Below are 20403 nucleotides of genomic sequence, written 5' to 3'. Positions count from 1 at the left end.
ACTGTGTGTTAAAGACAACACATGGTATTAGGAGTGTAACACATTATGTGAACATACTGTGGAAGACTGCAAACTGCAGAGTGATGACAGCTTTACATTTTTATGTATATAGGCAGACAAAGAAAGATGTCTATCCACCTGTCATTGACTGGTTGGACACAGATGAATCCCCAGCTGGGGAACCACCAAGGGAAGAAGGCTCAGAGCCTGGGGAGTGGTGGTGGGACAATGATGAGTGGAGAAGAGGGAGAAGACTGGGAAGAGGAAGTGTTGGAAGCCAAAGGGGTAGCAAGACTTAGGGAGTGGGGAGAGCCTGTGGCAGAGAGAAGTCAAGAATCGGGCAGAAGCTGAAGTAGGTGAGTGGGAGGGCAGAGGTTGAGAGGCAGAGATGAATCAAGCTAGCGAAGAGTCACAGGTGTCTCCCCTCTCCTGCTGTGACAAGCTCCTCTCCCCCGGCTCCCAGAACCAGGAAATGTATGAAACAGGAAGAGCAAAGACAAGCTGCACATGATCTCTGATTGCCTGCAAGAAGCCCTGGAGAGGAGGAGACATAGACGGTTGTGGGGAGGCAGCAACTTTTAGTCTTAGTAACTGATTTCATGGAGTAGGACCTACAGGGCATGAGCTGCTATGTTCATCAGGCCTGAAACTCCGCCAAGTTTGTGAAGATCCTGAGCCCCAATGCAGACAATTTCTGAGTAAACATTAACAGGACAGGACTGCAAAAGTGCCAAATAAATTATTAACAATTGAACTGAGTATAGGCCCATTAGAAAGAATAGACTCTCTCCACTACTTACTTCATCATTTGTGAAATACAGTGGTACCTCGGGTTAAGTACTTAATTCGTTCCAGAGGTCCGTTCTTAACCTGAAACTGTTCTTAACCTGAAGCACCACTTTAGCTAATGGGGCCTCCTGCTGCTGCCGTGCCGCCGAAGCCCGATTTCTGTTCTTATCCTGAAGCAAAGTTCTTAACCTGAAGCACTATTTCTGGTTTAGCGGAGTGTGTAACCTGAAGCGTATGTAACCCGAGGTACCACTGTACCATGATTGCCATTAGAGAATGCCTGGCAATTGTTTCCTCTTCCCACTTTTCTTCCTGTGGTATCTCATTCCTCCTCTGGAGGGCAACATTATCAAACACTTTGTCCTGTAGTCTATCAACTAGGTTTCTGTGCAGATACTATTCTTATATTGTCATAATTAAGAGAATTATAAAAAATGTGAGCATTGAACACATTGTTTATTTAATGATAAATTGAAAAAGTTTGTACAGTAAGTTTTGTTGTACCTTTAACTCCAGCAAATCTATAATGGCATAAGCATTCATGAAATATGGTGCAAAGCTGACAGGCTCCAAAGAAAATCAGCAACTTACCTTAAAGTAGCCAATTGTGAACACAGGAAATTCAAAGTAACTCTCCAGTATGTAACTATTAAAATTTATCATGAAGTTAAATTCTATCGCCTGTGTCTGGAATCATTATACTGTAATATCATTTGTCTCACTATATGTATTTATTAGCTTACCTGTGCCAAAAAAATTGTTATCAACACAAGATTTGTGAAAAGTTTTTGTGATTATTTTACATATATTTCAGCTTCACAATAATTGTCACAGTTTGCATTTTTTGCATTTCATATTATGCTAACTTCTGTACTTCATCTTTTTATTTACATCTATTTAGACCAATATCCTTTTATATCCATCCCTTCAATTTAGGATGATGCTTCATGCATCTAAAGAAATGGACTCTAGTCTATGAAAGCTTGTGCTATGATAAATTTTCCAGTCTTTAAAGTACAGTAATCCCTCATCTTACATGGGTGTTTGATTCCAAAAGTTATGCATATATGTGTAAGTTGCATATATTCCAATACTCTGAGTGGCCCCATGGCTAGCAGGTGAGGAAGAGTGAGAGAGAGCATCTCCAGTACTCCCAAAGCCTGTGCACTAAACAGGGCTTTCCTTCTGCAGGCAAGGCCAAGAACTAGAAGCTCTTTTGTGATGGGTCTGGGTTACCCAGCATAAAAAAAGCTTTTAAGCTCTCAGCCTTGCTTGATGGGGAAGACCCACTCACAGCACTAGCTCTTGAGAGCTGACAAGAACTTGGATTATCCCACAAGTCTTCACAAGAACATCCCTGGCTCTTAAAGTGCTGCATCCCCACGCACAGCTGAGTGCTTAAATGCTCTTTTCACACCAGGAATGGATCTATACTCACTCTTTAAATGTTCTTAGAACAATGTTTTTTATATCCTTCGAAAACAAAAGGAATTTGGTTTCTCGTTCGCTTCCTTTTCTACAAGGTCTACCCTCTTATTTGATGAGGAGTGGATTATGCAGCACCCTCTGGTGTCACGTTTCAATAACGCATTACAGTAGTACCTCGGTTTACGGACAGTCCTGTTTACGAACTATTTGGTTTACAAACACCGCAAAACTGGAAGTAGTGTTCCGGTTTGCGAACTTTACCTTGGTCTATGAGCAGAAGCCGAACGGTGGGAGGGCACTGGTGGTAGAAGGCCTCATTAGGGAAAGCACGCCTCAGTTTAAGAACGGATTTGGTTTAAGAACGGACTTCAGGAACAGATTAGGTTCGTAAACTGAGGTACCACTGTATTGACATTTTAAAAGAATATCATATGGCTATAGGATTATCATAACCATTTTAAAACTCATTTTTAGTATTAAAAACCACAAGTGTAGATGAGTCCCAGGTCAACTTGGGTTACCCAGTACAAAAAGGGGTTTTAAGCTCTCAGCCTTGCTTGAGAGGCAATGCCCACTCACAATGTTGGCTCTAGAGGGCTAGGGATGCTCACACAAGATCTCAAGGGAGCTCTGATTGTACTGCAAAATCTTGTGAGAGTATCCCAAAGCCAGTGTTGGGAGCAAGCCTTGCTCAGCAAGCAAAGCAACAACTTAAAAGAGTTTTTCAAGCTGGGTAATCCCAAGCATACTTGGTGTGGAAAAACCTTTAAGTTCTCCACCTTGCTTGGGACTTGACTTACTGTACCACATGGCTCTTCATTGTTGTTTTTGCCATAGCAAACTAATATGGTTATCTTCTGAGAATTCTTACCAATAAAAAGGTAACTGAAAATGGAGCTGCTCAAATACCGTAATAATATTATAAGTTTGTAGGTGCTGGACCCTTTTAATCCCCAGATCCAATATGTGTTGAAATCTAATCAAGCCTAGTGAACCCCAAGGTCCAGCAGGTGTTTAAAAAATAAGCCAGGCTAGCTTCCTGATGAGGTAATTGCCTGGGCCATTAGGAGAACAAAGGATTGAGGGTTCAGTGTGAGACAGCAAATGGGTGGGCCCTTCTCCCTCAACAAATAAAGCCAGAGTTTAGAACAGAGAGGTTAGGAAGCAATAACTTCACTTAGAAGGAAAGCAGCAAGCTGGAAAGCTGAGGGGAGGGTCAGAACACAATGTTTGATTTCTGTTTGAATCCAAGGCTATGACTAAGGAAGAAGCAAGACCCTTTTGGGGTGATGATGTTGTGAACACTTCCATCGTAGGTACAGGTTGTATATATGTGTAAATAAGCCACATATTATAAATACAAGTCTCCACTGTGCCTCATTTCCAAAAGGAAACAGAAACCCCCATTGAGTGCCTAGAACTCCAGTACAGTAATCTTGTACTGCTCTGAAATTGGGATGGTGTGCAATAATATGCTTCAGTGCGGCAACGGGTATGCTCAGAACCATATGTTCTGCTGCCTTCATAGCTGTTCCTACTTTCAAAGAGAGAGACTGATTATAAAGCTGAAGAGGGACTCATTTATTGGACAATGAGACCGGCAACAGTAGCATCAAACAAATATTCAGCTAAGCTCATGGTTCATCCATTTGAATATTGTTACTGATTATGGCCTTGTACAACACCATACTGCATCTTAAAAGGAATTCCACATTAACAGTAAAATTATACCCACACATCCTAAAGTATGACATCATGACCCAAGGGTTTTGGGTTTTTTTACAATTCCACATTCCTATTTATTTATTTGCACATATAAACTTTTGAGTTACATATCTGAAGGATCTTAAAAACCAAATGTTTTCCTTAATTGTGTTTTCCCCCTAAATAGAGGAGGAAACTTTCCAGCCTGATAGTAGAAATTGCTTTAAAATGTAATATAAAACATGCAACTGACACCTGATCTGCTTTTACTAAAGACCCTAAGACATCACAGAGTAACATAAATATTCAACAGGTTAGTATCCAAAAATAGCAGCACTAAAAATAGCAATATAAAAGACTTCCGGGTTAGCGCGATCGGCTAATGGCGGATTCCCTCCGAGCTCCGGAGGGAATCGGCTTGACAGGGGCTGGGTCTTGCCGTGCCGGCGACACGGGGACCCTCAAAAACCACGGGCATAGGAGCCCGTGGACATGGTGACTCGGCGGGCATCGTTAAGCGCCCTCCCGACTCGCGAAGGAGCCTTTTTAAAGGCTACGGAACGGGTGCCGGGGAGCGGCGTGGTGCTGTGAGTCTTCTGCTTCCCCTGCCGAGCGAAGCCGCATGCCATTTGTCGGAGAGCGCTGACTTCTTCCTATTAAAATTTGGACTTAAAATCAAGAACAACAACCCGTGAGTAATTGGGAAATTGGATTACAAATAATTTGATTAGGAATTTGGCACGAGCGGGGGAGGTGAAAAAAAGGGAAGTCCGCCCCCCCCTTATTGTAAACAGTTTGAAGCAAGGAGCTGTCAACTAAGGTTGCGTGAAGAATTGGGGTAATTCGATAAAAGATATAAATTCCACAGATTTAAAGGACTAAGCTAATGTGCCGGAGGACAAAAGTTTAATTATTTTGGACTAAGTACCACCTTTCTCAAGCCCGGGAGTAACCCGTGAAAAGAGCCTGCAGAGGATTTATAGAAAACTTTTGACAGCTGTCAAATTAGCTGTCAAAGCCGGAAAAATCAAAGCTTAAATTCTAACCGGCTATACTGCTACAAAATATTGAAAGTAAAGAAAGACTGATACAAATAAACTTGATTTTTGGATCGGAAGGGAAAAGAAATACTAAGTAACTAGAATCCCTCTAGAGGGGATTCTTGGATATTACAAGAATGGAACTAGGTCGGGAAATACGAGCTGACTTGCAAGAGCTTATTTTTCTCATGGGAAAGCTGCAAGAGAGGATAGAGCAAGGCCATGTTTTGTCTACAAGTCCTACGAAACCGAAGTCAACAGAAAATATACCTACTGAGTTGGAAAGGGACTTGATGCTCAAAACACAGGCAGCTGGACAAGAAAAGAAACCAAAGACTAAGACATCAGCTGAACAGGAGGAGCAGAAAGAAGGGGTGGCTGAAAAGTTACAGAAGATAAAAGAGAGTCGGAGACCTGCCAAGAAGAATTTCAATTCGACTAAGATGAAAACTGGATTATTTGGGACATATAGACTTAAGAAACAGAGTTGGAGCTCCACCTCTAAACAAGTAGGCCTTGCTGGAAGAAATATGGTTAACATGGAGAAGGTACTTCCCCGACCTGGGGTGTTCAATATGAAAGATTTTCGAAGAAGCCGGCGGAGAGGGACTGAGAGAGATCCGAGAGCCTCGGACGTAAGGTCACCAGGCTAAAAAGATGGACTAATTGGACTTTGGTTTGGGATTGAAACCGGGAAGAGAAGGGTGGGGTTTAGAAGTCCAAAGGGGGCTTGATTTTTATTTTGCAGTGTAAAACTATATGCTCTTTATTATTATAAGAATGGGGAATCTGTGGATGGGAATTAGGGACAATCTTAGGGAAGGTATTTTATATCTGTTTTTATATCTCTTTTTTTTAATCTTTTTTTATGTATGATTAAGGTATATATTCTAAAAATTGCTAAATAATCTAAATTAATGGATAATAATGAATTAAGGTTTAAAATTATTATAAAGAATCACATTAATAATTTATGGTTAAGTAAATTAATAAATTATGATTAGGACATTAAGGATAAAAACTTGCTTGAATAAACAATCGGAGTTGGAATACAATAAGGGGAGGCGTGGGGAAGTCATGAAAAGAAGTTATTGAAAATGAGACATAAAAGGTGGAATTTTTTTTTTTTTTTTATGACATGTTTTGTGTTATTTTTGTGTGTGATTTTGTTTTGTTTTTTTTGTAACCTTTTGAAACTTTAATAAAGATTATTTAAAAAAAAAATAAAAATAGCAATATAAAAGTCACTTTGGATTGCTGAACTATTAACTGGTTGTAAGATAAGACACTTACTATTTGGGTACTTATTTTGCTACCTGGCTGTTTCATTTTTATATAATTTTTAGTCTAACAAGTTTCCAAATATTTCAGCTCTGCATTGTTTGCCCTTTCTATTCAACCTATGATTCTCAAAGAACACCACTACCTGTTAAATATGCAAAGCAAGAGTGCATACCTGGCATCTCTTAAACTATGTCTTAAGAACTTGCGCTGCAGTCTTGCTTAAGAACATAAAAATGCCTTCCTACTAGTCACCTAGTCCGAAGTTCTTTCCAAGAATTCCAGCACTCAATACACATTAGGTGGTGTACTAGAATTTTGCCAGTGCTTCTGCTGTACACAATAATTTACTTTCTAACCACCCCCAGGGTATACTCCAATATGAAATTAGAGATTGCATCAGATCAATCTCATTGTTTTATTGTATTATTTCCAGAAAAAGTCCAAGGTTCAAATATTTCAGTTCAGGTTACTTTTTCTATTGCTTTTTTTCAAGAAAGAAATAGAGGTTACTTACCAATAGTTATGTTTTGAGTGTTATCTCCAAGTATTAATAGGTGAACATTTCACATGGAGATGTTATTTCTGGAAATAAGAATGTAGCTTAGTTTTAAAAGAAATCTGGACTGATGCCTGATGCAATTCCCTGAGAGGAGGTACACCTCAAAGGGACAGCACTCAGGAAGAGGCAGATGTTATTACAGTGGTACCTCGGGTTACATACGCTTCAGGTTACATATGCTTTAGGTTACAGACTCAGCTAACCCAGAAATAGTACCTCAGGTTAAAAACTTTGCTTCAGGATGAGAACAGAAATCGTGCTCCGGCAGCACGGCAACAGTGGGAGGCCCCATTAGCTAAAGTGGTGCTTCAGGTTAAGAACAGTTTCAGGTTAAGAACGGACCCCCAGAACGAATTAAGTTCTTAACCCGAGGTACCACTGTATTAACTTTGGACCTTTTCATAACAGGCATGATCACTCTGCTTCCCGGCTTAAGTATTCGGAAGGAATACAGGGCCAATTCAGCTCCAAGGGGGTGGGGAATAGTCCTTATAATCAATTTATTTGGGAATATTTACAGGGGACCTTATTTCCAAGTGTAATCAAATGTGCAGCCAAACAGCCCATTCTTCAGGGGGAATCTACTGGTTCCCACTTTCCTTTTAGTTGATTCACAATCCCCTCTTCACTTTCCTGCTGTGTTTTTGTGTTTTTATATTGTAAACTACCCTATGATATGAAAATATACCGTATTTTTCGCACCATAGGACGCACCGGACAATAGGACGCACTTTGTTTTAGAGGGGGGAGAACAAGAAAAAAAAATTTTCCCCCTCTCTGCCCAGCGCCCCTTCAGTGAAGCAGCAGGAGGCGCTGCACAGAGAGGGGGAGAACTTTCCCCCTATTGTTTTCCCGCTCTAAAACAAGGTGCCGTTTTACCTTGGAAGCCTGGAGAGCGAGAGGGGTCGGTGTGCACTGACCCCTCTCGCTCTCCAGGCTTCAGGTTCCTTTCGACCTGCTCTTTGGGGCTGGCGGGGGGAAGCCCACCACCAGCCCCAAAGAGCAGGTCAGGGAGCAGCGGAAAGGCGCAGCGGAGAGGCTCCTGCCATAGCCGCGCGTCACCTCTCCAGCTGGGAGAGGGTCGTGGGGCTATGGCTTCTTTAGCCCCGTGCGCGCTCTCCCGGCTGCAGAGGTGACGCGGGGCTGTAGAGGCTCCTGCCATAGCCGCGCGTCACCTCTCCAGCCGGGAGAGGGTCGCAGGGGGCTGCTTTAGCCCCGCGAGTGCTCTGCCGGCTGGAGAGGTGACGCACGGCTATAGAGGCTCCTGCCATAGCCGCGCGTCACCTCTCCAGCTGGGAGAGGGTCGCGGGGTGCTTCTTTAGCCCTGCGAGTGCTCTCCCGGCTGGAGAGGTGACGCGCGGCTATGGCAGGAGCCTCAATAGCCGCGCGTCACCTCTCCAGCCAGGAGAGGGTCGCGGGGGGCTGCTTTAGCCCCGCGCACGCTCTCCCGGCTGGAGAGGTGACGCGCGGCTATGGCAGGAGCCTCTATAGCTGCGCGTCACCTCTGCAGCCGGGAGAGGGTTGCGGGGGGCTGCTTTAGCCCTGCGCGCGCACTCTCCCGGCTGGAGAGGTGACACGGGGCTGTAGAGGTTCCTGCCATAGCCGCGCGTCACCTCTCCAGCCGGGAGAGGGTCGCGGGGCTATGCCACCTTCGCTCCATAGGACGCACACACATTTCCCCTTCATTTTTGAAGGGGAAAAAGTGCGTCCTATAGAGCGAAAATACGGTACATTTCAGGTGACAAAGGCCAGGTGTATCTGCTTGCCGCCCCCAGCCCAATCTCTTATGTTAGTGGAGTGGGTTTATGCAGCATAAAGTGAGAAGGAAGTGTTAAGGGCAAATTTTGTTCATGGGCTAGTGAGGTGATGGCACAAATTTATTTTAACTGCTCTGGTGCATGCTTATTATTGTGAAAGAAATTCTCAAAAGAAAAGCACCAACACTTTAGAACTCCCTATCAGTATCAGGCAGGCACCTTTATTATACTTTTTGATACCTGCTTAAAATATTTTTGTTTAGGCAGGCCTATTCAAACATGTGGAACTTATATGTGTTTTAGCCTGTTTTTAGCATATTGGGGTTTTTGGGGGGTTCCCCCTTGAATAGTCTGAGGGTAGTCCCCCCCCCCAAAGATCTTTATTGAAACTTAACATATATACATAATAACCAAAATTCCCAATGATTCCCTCACATAAAATATAGTATCTAAATTACAACAGCTGCATAATTATACACTTAATTATAAAACCCACCACCCACCCTCTACTTCCCTCCACAGCAATTCGACTTCTTTATATTTCTTTCTACCTTTTTTCCCTTGCATTCTATAATAAATTATTTCTGTTAAATTCTGATTTTTCCTTCTTTCTGTTGGGTGTAGTTAAGGGTTAACCTTCTGTGTCTCGAGACTGAGGGGATGGGCTGACAAGGGAAGTAAGCTGAAGAAGGTGCAAAAAGGGTTTTCTTGTGTGTGTGTGTGTTTCTTTGTGGCTGATTAGCTGCTCTCCCTGTGCAAAGGTCAGAGGGGGCAGGGTTTCTGTTGAGGCAGGTGATTAGCTGTGGGAGGAGCTTATCAGAGTTTGCAGGGCAGCGGCGCGCGCCTAGCGGTGCACACAGTTTGATCCATCTTTTAGATTTAGGGGAGCTAGTCTCAAACGTTTGTTGGGGGTGACCTAGGTTTTTTTGGGGGGGGGAGTTATTTGTCCTGTCTTCACGCTTTTTATGATGGAGGACCGCTGTAGCAACCCCCAACGACATGTTCTCAAGATGGAGGGGGAGGGAACAGCTGCAGTCGCCTGCGGTTCCTGCACAATGTTTGCCATCTTGCCAAAGGTTGCAGGCAGCTTTATCTGCAGCAATTGCATGTTGATTGCCCTCTTAGAAGACAAAGTCCAGCAACTGGAGGAACGTGTAGCTACGCTCCAAAGAATTAGAGAGCTGGAGCTCTTCTTGGAAGCAACAGAGCACACCGTCTCCACCAAGGAGGAGACAGGGTACTCCCCTGAGAAGGAGGCTAGTTCACCAACACAGGAGCCAGATACATGGAGAAACGTGACTCAAAGAAGTAGGAGGCCCAGGGTTCGCTCTGATTGTTTAGAAATACACAATCGCTTTGAGGTCCTCTCCCCTAGCATGGAAGACGAAGAGCAGACTCCATTTGAGGATCTCTCCCTCATTACAGTCGATCAGGTATATGAAGACGAGCAGCAAAGTCAGTCCTCAGGGAATGTGCAGGCGACCTTGGAACGGACAGCTCACGGAAGAACCCCAACCAAACCTAAGAGGAGGCGTGTAGTGGTGATAGGGGATTCCCTACTGAGGAGAACAGAAGCAGTGATCTGTGGGCCTGACAAGATGTCTCGGGAAGTGTGCTGTCTCACCGGGGCTAAGATCCAAGATGTAACTGAACGACTGCAAGGAATCATAAAACCCACTGACAAATACCCCCTCCTCTTGGTTCATGTGGGAACCAATGACACTGCAAGCAATAGCCTCCAGAAGATCAAAAGAGACTATGAGGCTCTAGGCAGGAAATTGAAGCAATTAAATGCACAAATTGTCATCTCATCTGTCCTCCCAGTTGAACGACGTGGCCCAGGGAGAGAGGGGAAAATAGTGGAAGTGAACAGCTGGCTTCGCAAATGGTGTAAACAGGAACGGTTTGGATTCTTAGATCACGGAGTGTAGTTTCTTGAAGATGGACTTCTGGCAAGCGATGGGCTGCACCTCACAACGGTTGGGAAGAATGTTTTTGCCAAAAATCTCAGAAACCTCATCAGGAGGGCTTTAAACTGACTAATGTGGGGGAGGGAGACAGTGCTCCTGAAGGTAGGAGTCTATCAATTGATGAAGATGATCATCCAAATGTCATAGACCAAATGGAGCAAACAGCACGCAGACCTAGTGGTGGGAGGAAAAAATCCTTAAATAAGAGTCACGGGGGAATGATTAATGGACTTCAATGTCTGTACACTAATGCGCAAAGCATGGGAAATAAACAAGATGAGCTTGAGCTAAATATGACATAATAGGCATCACTGAAACCTGGTGGGATAAGTCCCACGATTGGAATGTAATAATGGAGGGATACAATCTATTTCAGAGAAACAGACCAGACAAGAAAGGAGGAGGAGTGGCGTTATATGTCAGGGATGTGTATACCTGTGAAGAGATCCAAGATTTAGAACCTCAAAGCCAAAGTGAGAGCATTTGGGTCAAAATCAAGGGAGAGAAGAATAACAGTGACCTCATTGTGGGAGTTTACTATAGATCCCCAAGCCAAACGGAGGACATAGATGATGCCTTCCTGGAACAGATGGCCAAGCATGCAAAAGGAAGGGAGATAGTAGTAATGGGGAACTTCAATTACCCGGATATTTGTTGGATGTCAAACTCAGCCAAGAGCATAAGGTCAAACAGATTCCTCACTGGCCTTGCAGACAACTTCATTGTCCAGAAAGTGGGAGAAGCAACAAGAGGAACAGCCATTTTAGATCTGGTCCTAACCAATGTTGATGACCTGGTTAGTGGGGTAGAAGTGGAAGGATCATTAGGCGCGAGTGATCATGCTCTTCTGAAGTTTACTATACAGCGGAAAGGAGCAGCCAAGCATACTAGGACTCAATTTCTTGACTTTAAGAAAGCTGACTTCATAAAACTTAGGGAAGTGCTGGGTGAGATCCCATGGACAGTAAGACTAAAAGGAAAGGGAGTTCATGATGGCTGGGAGTTTGTTAAGAGGGAGATAGTAAAAGCACAACTTCAGGCAATACCAATGAGACGGAAACATGGAAGGTGCCTAAAGAAGCCAGGGTGGCTATCTAAAGAACTTTTAACTGAGTTAGGATTAAAAAAGGATGTGTACAAAAAATGGAAAAGGGGGGAACCACCAAAGAGGAATTCAAACAAATAGCCAGCACGTGTAGACACAAAGTCAGAAAAGCTAAAGCACAGAATGAACTCAGGCTTGCTAGAGAGGTTAAAAGCAACAAAAAAGGCTCTTATGGGTATGTTCGTAGCAAAAGGAAGAACAAAGAAACAGTGGGGTCACTCAGAGGAGAAGATGGTGAAATGCAAACAGGGGACACAGAAAGGGCTGAACTCCTCAATGCCTTCTTTGCCTCAGTCTTCTCCGATAAAGAAAACAATGCCCGACCTGAAGAATTTGGAGCAAATGATTCAGCAAAGGAAACACAGCCCAGAATAACTAAGGAGATAGTACAAGAATACTTGGCTAGTTTAGATGTATTCAAGTCTCCAGGGCCAGATGAACTGCATCCAAGAGTATTAAAAGAACTGGCAGATGTGATCTCAGAACCACTGGCAGTCATCTTTGAGAATTCCTGGAGAACAGGCGAAGTCCCGGCAGACTGGAGGAGGGCAAATGTTGTCCCTATTTTCAAAAAGGGGAAAAGAGAGGACCCAAATAATTACCGCCCAGTCAGTCTGACATCAATACCAGGGAAGATTCTGGAGCAGATCATTAAGCAAACAGTCTGTGAGCACCTACAAAGGAATGCTGTGATCACCAATAGTCAGCATGGATTTCTGAAAAATAAGTCATGTCAGACTAACCTGATCTCGTTTTTTGACAGAATTAAAAGCCAGGTAGATGAAGGGAATGCAGTGGATGTAGCCTACCTTGATTTCAGCAAGGCATTTGACAAGGTGCCCCATGATATTCTTGTAAAGAAGCTGGTAAAATGCGGTCTTGACTATGCTACCACTCAGTGGATTTGTAACTGGCTGACTGACAGAACCCAAAGGGTGCTCATCAATGGTTCCTCTTCATCCTGGAGAAGAGTGACTAGTGGGGTGCCACAGGGTTCAGTCTTGGGCCCGGTCTTATTCAACATCTTTATCAACGACTTGGATGATGGACTCAAGGGCATCCTGATCAAATTTGCAGATGACACCAAACTGGGAGGGGTGGCTAACACCCCAGAGGACAGGATCACACTTCAAAACGACCTTGACAGATTAGAGAACTGGGCAAAAACAAACAAGATGAATTTTAACAGGGAGAAATGTAAAGTATTGCACTTGGGCAAAAAAAATGAGAGGCACAAATACAAGATGGGAGACACCTGGCTTGAGAGCAGTACATGTGAAAAGGATCTAGGAGTCTTGGTTGACCACAAACTTGACATGAGCCAACAGTGTGATGCGGCAGCTAAAAAAGCCAATGCAATTCTGGGCCTCATCAATAGGAATATAGCATCTAGATCAAGGGAAGTAATAGTGCCACTGTATTCTGCTCTGGTGAGACCTCACCCGGAGTACTGTGCCCAGTTCTGGGCACCACAGTTCAAGAAGGACACTGACAAACTGGAACGTGTCCAGAGGAGGGCAACCAAAATGGTCAAAGGCCTGGAAACGATGTCTTATGAGGAACGGCTAAGGAAGCTGGGCATGTTTAGCCTGGAGAAGAGGAGGTTAAGGGGTGATATGATAGCCATGTTCAAATATATAAAAGGATGTCACATAGAGGAGGGAGAAAGGTTGTTTTCTGCTGCTCCAGAGAAGCGGACATGGAGCAATGGATCCAAACTACAAGAAAGAAGATTCCACCTAAACATTAGGAAGAACTTCCTGACAGTAAGAGCTGTTCGACAGTGGAATTTGCTGCCAAGGAGTGTGGTGGAGTCTCCTTCTTTGGAGGTCTTTAAGCAGAGGCTTGACAACCATATGTCAGGAGTGCTCTGATGGTGTTTCCTGCTTGGCAGGGGGTTGGACTCGATGGCCCTTGTGGTCTCTTCCAACTCTATGATTCTATGATTCTAAGCCAGGACGTGACGAAAGCAGCCCCAAGCGCCGAACAATAAAGCAATAAATCTACCGAACACTTTCTTTATTGGTTTTGTTACTGCTTACATTTTTTATTCTAAGCCTATTAGCATGTCATTTTTAGAATAATATTTTGACATATAATCTTCGAAATACTTCCACTCCATTCTTAACTTTTGATTTGATTGATATCTTATAATTTTTAGCGTATTGTTGATTTTAATTAGCTTTTGAAATGTTTTTAATCTGTTTTTTATCATATTTGATTGATAAATGAAACGTTTTATTTAGGGAAGTTTTTAATATTTAATGCTGTACAGTGGTACCTCAGGTTACATACGCTTCAGGTTACACACTCCGCTAATCCAGAAATAGTGCTTCAGGTTAAGAACTTTGCTTCAGGATAAGAACAGAAATCGGGCTCTGGCGGCGCAGCGGCAGCAGGAGGCCCCATTAGCTAAAGTGGTGCTTCAGGTTAAGAACAGTTTCAGATTAAGAACAGACCTCCGGAACGAATTAAGTACTTAACCTGAGGTACCACTGTATTGTTTTTAACACTTGATTGGGAGCCGCCCAGAGTGGCTGGGGAATAAATAATAAATAATAATAATAATAATAATACATTATTTTGGAGTTGCTTTGTGTAAATTGTTTTATGTAGTACCATCAAGGGGGTTTTGTTACATAAAAAGGCCAACATGTGGTCTTTGGCTTTTTACAAATGAGCTAACACCTTTTGTTAATTATAAGTTACCTTGCATTTACATTTAACTTAATCAATTAACTAAAGGGCTGCTTATTATTCACAAAATGGTTTATAATCATCTGAACGCGGCCCGCCACGTAAGCGCGTGAGAGAAACTTAACCCAGGGTTGAGAAACTTCACCTGCTCCATTTCTACCTACAGAGAGGCTGTTATAAGCGGAGTGGGCAGGGGCAGCGCCAACACCGCCTTCCTTCCCCTCAAGCGTTCTCACGACAACCCGCCTCACACGGTCAAAGGCATTTTCGACGGTTCTGGCAAACTGCGGTTGGAGGTGATCAGGAGACGCGGAGCTGAGGGGGAGGAATTCGCGCGAAGTAGCTGCGCGTGAGGGAGCGCGAGAAGAAACTCGCTCGCGCTCAGCTACCGTGACGTCTGGAGAACACTCGGCAGCAGAGGGCAGGCGCACGTTTCCAGGAGCTCGCCCCTACCCTCGCGAGGAGGGGCTTGAGGATGGGGCGGGAGAGAGAGAGAGAGGGGGGGGGGAGGAGAGAGAGAGAAACTGGTGCGCACATGCGCGCAGCGTGGGAAGTCGGTTTCGTTGCTGGGGTTCTGGCACAGGAGGCGGGGCGGCGGCGGCGGCGGCCGAAGTTGTGGTGCTGGGCTCTGCCTTCCTCCCTGGGCGGCTGCGCGCGGGGTGAATTGGGAGGGCTGTGTCTCGCTGCCTGTCTCCGGCCCGCGTCTGTTATTCTGAGGGGCCTCAAGTGAAGAAGCGGTGCTGCCGGGCGCGCGCCTCCTCCTCCTCCCTCTCCCGATTTAGGCTGAGCCCCGTCCGGTGCTGCTTTCAGTAGGAACGCGAAGGTGAGACGCCCTTTTTCTGACTTAGCCCTGAAGCCGCTCAACAGGTCTCCGGGAGAGAGAGAGAGAGAGAGAGAGAGAGAGAGAGGCGGGCGGGGGGAGGCGCGTTGGAAGTTGGCCCCCAAAGTTAGTCGCCCAGCCCTTCTTCCGTGTGTGCGTTTGGGCTCTTGTGGGAGCCGAGACCCCTTTCCTGAGCCGTCTGGTTGCGGGGAGTGTGCCGGGGAGAAGGTGGCGCTGCTCCTCTTACATGTTGTCTTCCTCAGCCTCTTCCTCCTTCCCCCTCCCGTGTGTGTGTGTGTGTGTGTGTGTGTGTGAACTTTTGTCTCCGTGTCTGGCTGGTTACTTCTCGAGACCTTTCCCCCCCCCCCGCCTTTCCTCCGTGCTTTCTCTTCCTGCCTGTTTATATCTCCTGTCTCTCTCTGTGTACGTGCCTGAGTAGAAACTGAAGAGGCAGTCTTGTTTGTTGACATTTATTCTCTCCCCCCCTCCCCCTTTTACGCTCTTTTGCGTTAATCCTCAGGTATTTGCAGTTTGTGTGTAACCCGCGTCTTGGGCTGCTTCCTCAAAGGACCCCTTTTGCCATCCTTGTCTCTTGGGTTTCCTTTAGGTGCAGCTATTTCCATTGTTGGCTCACACACGTTCTATTTCAGTGTGTCCTGTGCTTAATCCGGCCCCCTTTTCGCAACCTGCTGGAAGTCCCATGTTTGGGGAGTTGGCCTTGTAAAGCCATTAGTCTCTGCCGGCATGGAGGGCGTTTGCAGGAAGGATTACCTTGTGTACCGGCAACACGCTATCTATTCCGAATTACGTGCTGGGTGGGTTAATGTTGCGATACCATTTGGAACCTCTGATCGGGAAAGTGGGGTTTTTGAAGTATTTTGTAGATAAAGCTGTCTTTTCTCTGTGAATGTATCTCGGGACTGTAATAAGTATTAAAACACCAAGCTCTGAGTCTGCACCCCACCCATCACAATTTCTTTGTTTTGGTCAATCTTGAAAGAAAGTTGGAACTGTATATAGGACATATGGCAATGTATATTAGCATATTGCCCAGCAAGAGTAGAAAAGAGAAGAGATGTTTTTGCTTTTGCTGAACAGTAAGTGATATATTTTGTGTTTTTTCAGCCAATATTTCAGAAAACTTTTGTAGGATTTTAGAAAAGGGGAAAAATAAATATCTGAAATATGCCATCTCTGGGGTGCTGTATTGATTGCCCCAGTTGGGATGACAACATATGTTGACAATTCAATTTGAAAATGCTAAGTTGAATTAAGTAGTTGAACCTTAGTATAAAAGGAACACGGAAAGAGTTCCACAAATTTTGGAGCCGGTGAGCTTCAGATTTCTCACTTCCTGTTCTACAGAGGAAGTTGTATTCTCAAATGTAAATGCAGGTGAGGATTATGAGATCACTTTCTTTTTAATTAAAAATAAAAAACCACTTAAAGGCTATAGTATATTCTTAAATAATATGCAGTGTCTGGTTATCAAATGCAAAACAAATAATCTTGTTCAAATACTGTAGTTTGAACTGAAGAAAGCAACCGTAGTGTTGCCCCTAGAAACATTTTCTGCAGTAAACACTGTTAAAAAAGGCTTGCTAGTCAACGTGTTTGTTTGTTTTTAAAAAGATTGCAAACCATTTGTTGAATTTATTTCCTGCCCTTCATCATAAATGATCTGAGTGGGTAACAATGTAAACAACAATAAAGCATAAAAATCCAGTTAAGCATAAATAATACTGTAATCACTTGCACTTAAACAAGAACACTGATAACTGTTTCACTATGCAGGCTGTAGATGTACATACTCAGAAGGCTTGTGGAAGAGAAAGGTTTTCAAAAGGCACTGATCACTTAAGAGTTCTTATTTGAAGCAGGTGACCTGAAAACATGATTCTATCATTGCTAACATATTGCTCGGCTAATGTCACTTAAAGTTACGGGGCAGAGTTCAGCCACAAGCCAACCAAAGGGGAACAGCAGTAGCTTAATTTTAGGGCATGTGCGTTCCATGTAAAGGTCCTAGATTTAGCCGCTGGTGCCTCCAAATAGGGCTGAAACTCTGAGGAGTTGTTGCCAGCAAGATAGACCAATAGACTAGCACAATATAAGGCTATTTCCTATATTCCGCTGGTCAAAGTTAAGCACTTCTAAGTTGCATTGTTTGCAGTGGGACAGACATCAGCACATAAATCTAATTGATGTCAGTGACTTAAAATGCTTAATAGGTCATATACATACATGGTTTGTGTTGTATTAGAGTGGTGGTTTTATTGGTGTGTTATTTATATTGTATTTTTAATGTTTATTCGCCTTAAGTAGCAATGAGTGGAAAGGCAGCTGTTCAATATTAAAGATACATAAACGCAAAACAGTTGTTTTGCTTATGTCTTTCTGAATTGCTGTTAGACTTCTCTAGGCTGGGTAATAGGATGGTGTAGGTGTGGTTAGCTTGCTTTTAATGGTAAATAAAGATTGTTCATGCTCAAAATATAAGACCTATGGTAGGAATCAACCTTGGAAGAAACTGTTAATTCTGGGGGGAAATAAGTGGTTTTCCTTTTAATCTTTTTCCATAGTGGTGAGATAACTTTTTGAGGCTAGAAGATGAATTCTAAATTTGGTTTCTTGGTTAGCAACAGTAGAATTAAGTGAGACCTTTAGAGTTAATGAGCTAAGACGTGATCAGCTAGGCTTTTTTCTCCTGCTGGGTGGTCGATAAGTCATTCTTGAGCTAGTAGTATTAAGGATCTGCTTTGGCCATTGAATCAACCTATTCTATCCTGTCATTTAAAGCTTAAAAGGGCACCAGCTAGCAACAAGTCAATCTGGTTCAAATTTCTAGTATGCTCCATCCTGTGGGCCCAGTGTGTTACAATATTTATAAAAGATTAAAATTAAAACCTACCTATCTTCTGGCTTAGCCCTAGCCAGCCAAAGTGGGCCCAAACAGAAACTTGGCATCATTTTTTGTTTATTTTCAATTAACCTTTGATTGTGTCACAATTTAATTTTTATATTCTTATTCTATTTATATTCCTTTCAGTGGTTGTAGGTATAGATTATCACTAATATGGCATATTTGTATTGCCTGTCCCTCAGAATGTGCTTTCTTTATGCAAATATTTGGGGAAGGTGTACTTCATTGTGTGACTATCTAAACAGGAGGTGGGCATTGGCTAAAGGGATTTTTATTAAGGTGTGTAATTAATCTATTACCATTGTCTCAAAAATTCATACTATAGAAGTATGAATTTAAGCTTCCCTTTAAGACTTTAAAGGCAACAAGAAGAAAGGCAGAATTGTGTTCAATATTTTTTTCATCAAAGTTCACAACAAATTGAATCTACAGGTCAGCCCTGGATGTAAAATAGTTCAAAAAATGTTTGAAATGAAAAACAAGTCTTGGATAATTAAAGAAGCACAGATCATATAGGAAATAAACTTCATCATGAATTTAAGAGTTGGAGCCTTGCAAACGTAATGGTATGCTTAGAAACCAATTCATGTAGATGTGCTATAACAGTTTTAAATAAATTAATGTGAACTTAATACCACTTGCTAGTTATTACAAATACAAAATCTGTTTCTGATTATTTTTACTGTGAATCATTGCCTGAATATGCTTAAATTTCTGGATTAGAGCAATTTTATAGTGACTATTAAGTATCTTACCTGGGTGAAACTTCAGAGAGGTAAGCAGATGCTTTTGAAATATGTGGCTTTCCTTTTGATTGCTGAACTTTGTAAACACTAAGAACACACTCCAGCTGAAACTAAGTACTTTGTCCCATTAATTTCAACAGGAGAATTAAATGTGTGCTTAAATCTCTCCCACTAAAATCAGTGAGACTGTAACTTTGCTTGGATTGCACACAAGTGAGTTTAAGCTGAGCCACTTATTCCATGTTTTAACACCATTATTACTTTTTTGTATGTATCCATTCCACAGACAACAGTGTAATACTGATAGCAATAGCAGTTATAGTCTGAAATGAATCTACAAGACATGGTGAAATAGTGATGGATTAATTCCTCAGTTTGATTTGGAATTGAAAACTGGCAATATCACTATAATAAATATAAGCACTTATAAGCAAAAAAGGGCTTCTAATACGTCGGTAAAACTATCTGATTATAGAATGAGAAGTAAGGAGCTGGAACAGAGCATCGGTTCAGTCTGAAGCATGCTGCTGTGCCAAGGAAAATATTCCAAACTTGAAGAGGAACAATCACTTACTTTGCTCATTAAAGCCATTGTGATGGTTCATTTAGTACACAAGATGCAATTAGATCTAACAGTTTTATCCAGTGTTCATACCCACCAGCATTTATTTGTCAATGGAAGTCATTCTCATCCAGTAAAACACATGTGATGAGATACAACTTTATTGCTGTAAAGGTAAAGGGACTCCTGACCATTAGGTCCAGTCGTGACCGACTCTGGGGTTGCGGCGCTCATCTCCCTTTATTGGCTGAGGGAGCAGGCGTACAGCTTCTGGGTAATGTGGCCAGCATGACTAAGCCACTTCTGGCAAACCAGAGCAGCACACAGAAATGCCGTTTACCTTCCCGCCAGAGCGGTACCTATTTATCTACTTGCACGTTGACGTGCTTTCGAACTGCTAGGTTGGCAGGAGCAGGGACCGAGCAACGGGAGCTCACCCCGTCGTGGGGATTCGAACCGCCGACCTTCTGATCGGCAAGTCCTAGGCTCTGTGGTTTAACCCACAGCGCCACCCGTGTCCCTTTATTGCTGAAGCGGACAGCATTTCCATGTGTCTTGGTCAAGGCGAAACTTAGCCATCTTCTCTCAGTGTCCTGCTAACTGTTCCTTAGGCATGTATATCTCTGTTGTATATACTGCAGTAGTTCAGTCTCAACCACCTGGTTGAAATACGAGTGTGATTCTGAACCTGGTGCATGCTCAGTGTGTTGGATGTCCCTGACTGATAGCTGCTGCATTTGAAGCATCTGTTACTACCTGTGTCTGCTTGATCACCTCCCCTTTTTAGGTTTGCTGTATTGCTAGTGAATGCATTATCAAAATTCAAAGAAAGGGGCAACTTGCAGATCTTGTTGCTGTCTTGCCACCAACTCTAAGCACCAAAACAGCAATGGCAATGCATTTAGTAGCGAGACAGCAAGCACACCGAGAGCAGATAGATGGTGACCTCTCACCAAAAGATTAATATTTTATGGTTCCAAATCTGTCATCTGGCAACTTAACACTGACCAGGGAATACT

At 43.3% G+C, this 20403-nt stretch overlaps 1 protein-coding gene and 1 long non-coding RNA gene across 6 annotated transcripts in view; one reads left to right on the top strand and one right to left on the bottom strand.

Annotated features, from left to right (window-relative positions):
- The window catches only part of LOC308485658, a 28911-nt gene extending 14166 nt beyond the window's left edge, over positions 1-14745 (bottom strand). The window contains exons 1-2 of one of the 2 annotated variants that reach the window (XR_013990666.1): positions 14479-14745; positions 6760-6827 (exon numbers count right to left, since the gene is read on the bottom strand). This is a non-coding gene — a long non-coding RNA (uncharacterized lncRNA). The remainder of the gene's footprint in view (positions 1-6759; positions 6828-14478) is intronic. The other variant, XR_013990667.1, reaches the window with a different exon arrangement.
- Positions 14746-14865: 120 nt separating this feature from the next.
- PALS1 (protein associated with LIN7 1, MAGUK p55 family member) overlaps positions 14866-20403 on the top strand; it is a 51944-nt gene continuing 46406 nt past the window's right edge. For 3 of the 4 annotated variants that reach the window (XM_081020871.1, XM_081020873.1, XM_081020872.1), the window contains exon 1: positions 14866-15156. The gene's annotated coding sequence lies outside the window, so the exon portion shown is untranslated. The remainder of the gene's footprint in view (positions 15157-20403) is intronic. The other variant, XM_081020874.1, reaches the window with a different exon arrangement.

The sequence above is a fragment of the Podarcis pityusensis genome (assembly GCF_964106645.2).
Source record: "Podarcis pityusensis genome assembly, chromosome: 1".
NCBI classification, from domain to species: Eukaryota; Metazoa; Chordata; class Lepidosauria; order Squamata; family Lacertidae; genus Podarcis; species Podarcis pityusensis.
The sequence above is the reverse complement of the archived record's forward strand: the minus strand, read 5'-3'. Positions and strand labels throughout refer to the sequence as shown.